General features: G+C 35.7%; 1 long non-coding RNA gene across 1 annotated transcript in view; it reads right to left on the reverse strand.

The window, feature by feature from the left end:
- Positions 1-6,402: 6,402 nt before the first annotated feature.
- Positions 6,403-7,486, reverse strand: part of LOC147605427 (uncharacterized) — a 1,386-nt gene continuing 302 nt past the window's right edge. The window contains exons 1-2 of the long non-coding RNA XR_015265143.1: positions 7,435-7,486; positions 6,403-6,746 (exon numbers count right to left, since the gene is read on the reverse strand). The exon at positions 7,435-7,486 is cut by the window's right edge and continues 302 nt beyond it. This is a non-coding gene — a long non-coding RNA (uncharacterized LOC147605427). The remainder of the gene's footprint in view (positions 6,747-7,434) is intronic.

A 7,486-nucleotide genomic window follows, 5' to 3' on the forward strand; every position in this document is an offset into this window, starting at 1 on the left:
AGCCTCATGCATAAAGCTTATGCATAAGCCTCATGCATAAAGCTTATACAAATGGCCTTATGCATGTCTCATGCATGAGACTAAGAATATGGCCATCTCTTGAGAGAAGCATAGCTCTCAAAAGGCTATTCATAGAGCATGGAAAAAATAAAAAGCCCTAATCTTAAAAGCCCTAAAACTTACAAACCCTATAACATGTGGATTGCAAGAGAACCACATGAGATGCTAGATCAATTTTTGGATACAGATTTATTTGAAATATCATCCCCTTGACATGGATACATATTTATTTGAAATATCCATCCCCTTGGATTGAAAGAGAACCGGATGGGGTGCTAGATAAATTTTTGGATGCAGATTTATTTGAAATATCCATCCCCTTGGATTGCAAGAGAACCAGATGGGGTGCTAGATAAATTTTTGGTTGATCGGTACGATGACATGCCATTTTTCTTATAGAAATCTTTCCGAAGATTATTTGTTTAAGTTTATGATGAGTACTTGGGAAACCTAGAAAGAGATCTCTTACCTTGTCAGGCTTGTATGTGTTGAAAACCTATAAAATCAAACCAAATTAAGAAAAAAAAGTATTAATAACAAACCCAAATCGTAAAAGCCCTAAAACTTACAAACCCTATAAGCATGTAAAAGCACAAAAGAAGAAACATGTACAAGAAAGAGATATCTTACCTTGTGAGGCTTGTATGTGTTGAAAAACCTACAAAATCAAACCAAATAAGAAAAAAAAAGTATTAATAACAAACCCTAGTCTTAAAAGCCCTAAAACTTACAAACCCTATAAACATGTAAAAGCATAAAAGAAGAAACATACAGGAAAGAAATCTCTTGTGAGGCTTGTATGTGTTGAAAACCTACAAAATCAAACCAAGTTAAGAAAAAAACGTATTAAGAAAAATCAAGATCTCTTACCATATAGGAGGCTTTAATGGAGAGCTCTAACTAGGGAAAAAGAAGAAGGAAAATTTCTCTTAATGGCTAAGCTTCAATAAGAAGGAAAAAAGAAGAAAAGAAAAACTTAAAAGAGAGGAAAGAGAAGGGAAATACTCACAATTAAGCTTTCATGGAAAGCTTGTTTGCATAGGAGATAAAGGAAAAGAGTAGACATACCTTGCTTGAGGAGGATAAGGTACGAAAGGTAGAAGTGATAGATTAGACATAAACCTGCAAAAAAACTTAGTACCAAGTTTATTGTATTCAAAAGATAAAAACTATGAGACAAAAAAAGAATTCTCAAAAAGTGAGATATTTTTATAGTATATAGCAACGTTTCTTCGCTGGTAAGAACACTGTTGAGTAGCGGTTTTTCGCTATAAACAACATTGTTGATAGCAGCGAGAAAACGTTGCTCCGTGCGAAAAACCGTTGATCAGCAGTGTTAAAACCCTCGATATTTCCCTTCTGAAAACGTTGCATAAACACTGCAAAAAAACACGGTTGTGCTCCCGATGTGTTGTGGTATAATTACACTATTTAATACTAATATTACTATTAGTACTAATAGCACTATGAGTAAAATTAGTACTAATAGTACTGTGAGTACTATTAGTGCTATAATATTATGTATTACTATATCTCAAAGAATCAATACTATTAGTACTATGCAACACTATGTAATACTAGTTACATAGTATAATGTAGTACTATCTGTATTGTAATTACACTATTTAGTACTAATATTACTAATAGTATTGTGAGTAGTATTAGTACTAATAGTACTGTGCATAATATTAAGACTATTAGTACTCTTAGTGCTATTAGTACTATCTGTAATGTAATTGCACTATTTAGTACTAATATTACTATCAGTACTAATAGGACTATGAGCATCATTAGAACTAATAGTACTATGAGGTAGTATTAGTACTAATAGTACTGTGAGTACTATTAGTACTTTCAGTGCTATCAATACTATATGTACTGCCTAGATTACTATAATGCAATTCAGAACATAGTAGTATTATGTACTACTATCTCAAAGCATCAATAATGTCTAGTACTATGCAACACTATTTAGTACTAGCTACATAGTATAATGTAGTGCGATGTAATAGTATAATGTAGTACTATGTAACAAGATAAGGTTAAGTACTATGGTACTAGATAGTACTACACTATAGATAAAAGTGTTTAGTACATGGTTCTATTTAGTGCAGGATGTTACTAATTAGTATTGAATGACTCTATTAGGACTACTTAGTACTTGATAGTACTTAATGGATAATAGGTTTTAACACTAAATGGCATGTAAAGAACCTTTTAACAAGATAAGTTGTAGTGTAATTATAATTATTTAGTACTGATCTAGAACTATTTATAACTATTTAACTACTACTGGAGGGTACTATTTAGTGCTGGATGGTTTTATTTAGTAGTGGATAGTACTACTTTATACATAAAAGTGTTTAGTGGATGGTACAATTTAGAATAGGATGTTACTATTTAGTACTGGATGGCATTGTTTATTGATATTTAAAAGTAAATAGCACTTAATGGATGAGACTGTTGAGAACTGAAATGCTACTAATTAATATATAGTTAAGTGTACAATATTCTGTAGAATTGTTACATGTGAAGCCATAAGAGGTCAAGTTTCTATACCAATTAGTTAGATTTATTACTTTATAGTACTATTTACTCTAATAAATGGGTAGGATGTACATCTGTGACCTCCATAAAATGGATAGGATGTTCTTCATATTACTTCCAGCTAATCCTCTTTATGCAAGTGTCTTTCTTTGATGGATACACACTTGTATTGTTTATCCAAAAATCTATAGCACACTGGATAACCTTAGGACTCAAGCCACCAATTCTGGGCCTCCGACCATCAATAGCCCATTTGAATTCTGGATCCTTTATGCTGACATGATGTTTCATAAAATTCCTTGGATGAATATAAAGAGCTTTTGCAACTTTATTGTCACTGATTTGGTAATGTGTTACTACTGCTATTAGCAATCATGTGCAATGCAAATCTCTTTACTGCCAACTTATCAGCACTATGTGCTCCTTTTACATGAGCCAAAGACCTCTTCAAGCTCTCCACAATCAACGTTGATACAGTATGATTTGGGAGTTCAGTTATATCCGCAACCTCTTTAATTTCCAGATGCTACAACATCCGGCCTAAAATGTTAACTTTCATGCTCAAGTCAAGGTTTCTTGTCTCTTTGTTGAAATGTCACACCATTAACGAATCCAAGTGTCATAATTTCTTTATAGAACAAGCTACAGAGTAGGATTTCTCTTCACCTAGCTCAACTTCACTATCACATTGTGGGGCTAAATGATTACTATTGTCTTCATACTCCATTGTGATTGAATTGGAGGAATACATCCTACAAAATAATCAGTATTTGATTATAAGTGAAATCAAGACTAGTAGGATCTTCTTATGTGAAAAAATGATATACAAAATCAACATGTGAGAGAGAGAGGGAGAGAGATGAGGTAGCAACTTGCTATGGAGTACAGATGTGGACAGAAAGAAATTGAGAGCATAGCTAACAGTAGCCTTGTACTTGCACCTCTGTGTGTGTGTGTGTGTGTATGTGTGTGTAGAGAGAGAGAGAGAGAGAGAGAGTATATCCAAATATTGTATACAATAAGTAGTATCGGCACCTGTGTGATAGCTCAAGAGGGAGAGCTATGTGTGGACACACACACACACATATATGTATATATATATATATATCGAGAGAGAGAGAGAGAGAGAGAGAGAGAGAGAGAGAGAGAGAGAGAGAGAGAGAGAGAGAGAGAGAGAGAGAGAGAGAGAGTTTAGCCAATAGTACCCTCCAAGTACCTATGTGAGAGCTAGAGAGGGAGACCTATCTGTAGCACATGTACATGTAGACTTGTGTGAGAGCTCGAGAGGGAGACGTGTGTGTGTGTGAAAGAGAGAGTAATCCAAAATAGAGTCACGATTCTATTTTAGCAATCCACGATATCATGAGGTATGAGGGCATTATGAGGTGACATGAGGATAACTCCCCGACACTTTAATTTTAAAATTTGGTGGCCACTTTAAATTTATACCTTTATCAGTAAAATTTAGTACTTAAAGAAAGCACACTTAGTACTCCACCATTCTTTGGTCAAAAGGAGTACTAATACCCTTTCATGCTTCCACCTTGCAATAAACAAGACATGCCAATCGACCTGTTATATAATATATCATAGGGAAATTGTGATATAGCAGTTTATATTGCTATAAAGCACTTTAAAAAGTACTATACATTAGTCACTATTGCTATATAGCAGACATTATTGTTACATAGCTCTATGAAGATGTGATACATGTACAATTGATATATAGTAGACATTGTGGCTATATAGCTCTATGAAAATGCTATATACCATTGTAACAAATTGCTGTATAGTAGTACTGCTAGATACCTTTTAGACACTTAGATATGCCGTGCTTTACATCTTGGAGAGTCCTACATAGCTATCTAGCAGTGTTATATATCATTGCTATATAACAGTAATATATAGCAATGATATATAGTTGTGATATTTAGTATAGCCATATAGTAGAACTAGAGCTAGATGTTATATGCCACATAGCATTGCTACATGTATACCTCTTAAACACTTAGATATGCCATGCTTTATAGCTACTGGGAGTCCTACATAGTTCTCTAGCAGTGTTGTAAAGAATATAGCTCTATCGAAATGTTATACGGCTATATAGTAGACACTATTTGTATGAAGCACTATAGGAAGTGATATATAGCAAACACCGTTGGTGTAGAGCAGAATAGTATTTGCTACTATAAAGAATATACAACGCTACCAAATTTACATAGCATAGGAGCAACAAGTGCGAGATAGAGAGACACTTGCTATTCAGAAAAGTATAGCAAGTGCTCTATAGTAGTCACTATTTATATGTAGTAGTCATTGAAATTATAAAGCACTATAGCATAGCACTCACTATTAGTATAGGGCCTTGTAGTAGCAAGAGTTTATATATAGTACTAACCATTGCTACATATCACTATTGGTATAGGATCTTGTAACAAGAGTATATATATAGAACTAACCATTGCTACATATATCACTATTGGTATAGGATCTTCTAAGAACTAACCATTGCTACATATCACTATTGGTATAGGATCTTGTAGTAAGTGTATATATATAGTACTAACCATTGCTACATAGCACTATATATCAGGTGCTATATTACCCTCAAATGTTCCATATAGTAGTAATAAAGAGCAATAGAGAGTGGAGATAATTTTAAAACTCTAATTATACCAAACAAGAGATAAGTATAATATGATGGTCCTGTCCACCCGTGCGCTCTAGTGTAGAGCTTAGATAGCAATCTAGATAGACTCTGGATAGAGGATGTACTGAGAGTATAGGGAATATATGCTCATAAGCATTGGATTCCCTAGTGTACTTTCTCTTGCTATATTTTTTCCGATATGCCATATTCTTATAAATGTCAGCACATAAACTTATAGGAGTCCACCCACTCATGGAAATCCATCGGCCCACCACTTATCATTTAGTTGCTATCAAAATAATATATGTGCCCATTGGCACAGTTTTCACATAGGCATTGTAGTTAAGAACCAAAAATATAATGTCCTCCAATAAACACATGGAGTGTGTGTGTGTACACACGTGTGTGCTCACATACATAATTTTTCCTCGAATTAAATTACTTCAAGGTCTATGGTGAAGTATACATTATTTTGAAAAGGCCCTAGCATTATATTTTGGCACTCTTTTAGTAATTATATCTTTCTTTTGAGCATTACTAGTTATTCTTTTTCTTGTTGGTTCCATCCTCTCTAACCTAATGGCTTCCTCCATTACCATCAGATATGGTGAAATAATACATTGGCTATCTGTTATGATTGGCGTTTTCATTAGTGATTTTTTTGCACATTTCAAGTTGGAGGGTGAGGATTTTAGGACACAACAGGATAGAGGAGTGGATGACATTGAGATACTTCAACCTTTGGTTGAGCGGGATGATGGATCCAAGGGTTTTAGGCTTGATGATCGTCATAGTTTATGTAAAACCATTGTGATTACACCCAAGGTTCAAAGTGGTGGATAGGCAAACAATACACATGTTAGTGTTGTCTCTCTCCTCCAAAAGCTTCCATTACATAGCACACTACATGTGGCTTTTTCTTGTGCACAATAATTTCTTGAGGTTGATGAGCTTCCAGATACATAGAGCTCTTTGGCCAATTGTGGTGCGATAAGTGCAAAATGTATATTAAAGGAAAAAATATTAAACCAAGACCATTATATATATATATATATATATATATATATATAACTAATTTAAAAAAGTTGAAGACATGTCTTTGGCCCACATTGCGTTTATGCCTCTCTCATGTTAAAGTGTTAACATATTTAATAGCATTTGTTGACAAAACGGTACGATTACAATGATGTTGCCGTTTTGAGGGCGCTAGGGGACAACTAGAGTTTGGAATCTGGATTCTGGATTCCAGATCACATCTTCGGACAGCTACAGGAGACTTCAGACCACATCCATCCATCCTCACATCTTCGGACAGCCACACGAGACCTCAAGGCTCAGACCCACATCCATCCAGATTCCGTTGGTGCCGTTTCAGTCGAACATTGAAACCCCACGTGTATCGCCGCCATTATGTCCCTTCACACGAATAAGCTTCTTGTTGAGTCTAGACTCTACAGTCATCCCCATGGTCCACACTGTCAATGTTTTCCTGCGTAAAGTTCCTCTCAAAGAATCATTAGATTGCAAATATTATATAAAGTATATGCTTAGATAAATAATACTAGTAACTACGTCAACAGGTGTGCGACGGTGCGTGTGTGTGTGGAGAGAGAGAAGGTTTTATTGGGTAAAGAAAGATAATAATCGTCAGCTTGCAATCTCACACTAGGTACGTACTTCAACAAGTGTGTGTGTGTAGAGAGAGAATATCTGTACGTGAGAGAGAGAGAGAATACGTGAACGCGTGTGGCGCGCGAGAGAGAGAGAGAGAGAGAGTACGTGAACGCGTGTGGCGCGCGAGAGAGAGAGAGTGTGTGTAGAGAGAGAATATCTGCACGTGAGAGAGAGAGAGAATACGTGAGAATACATGAACGCAAGAGAGAGAGAGAGAAAATACGCGTTACGTGTGTGTGCACTGTGTGTGAGAGAGAGAGAGGGGATAGAGATAGTGTGTGTGTGTGTGAGAGAGAGAGAGATAGAGATAGAGAGAGAGCGGCGTGTGTGATTAGCGAGAGGGGCATTCTCTCTAGTCAATGACCGCAACGAGCCCCAGCTGATAAGCTTTTGGCACCATGGACTAGCACACATAATCCGCTGTGAAATAATTTGTACACTTCTATATGATGCTAATGCAATAATAACAACACCAAATTGAAGTCGAGCACGGAGTTTAATACAGCGATTATTAGGAGAGCTAGAAGGCTGCAGCTCCCTTCAGTCCAAGGGAGA

This window comes from Cibotium barometz, chromosome 59 (genome assembly GCF_041138505.1).
Source record: "Cibotium barometz isolate CiBa-2024 chromosome 59, ASM4113850v1, whole genome shotgun sequence".
NCBI lineage: Eukaryota > Viridiplantae > Streptophyta > Polypodiopsida > Cyatheales > Cibotiaceae > Cibotium > Cibotium barometz.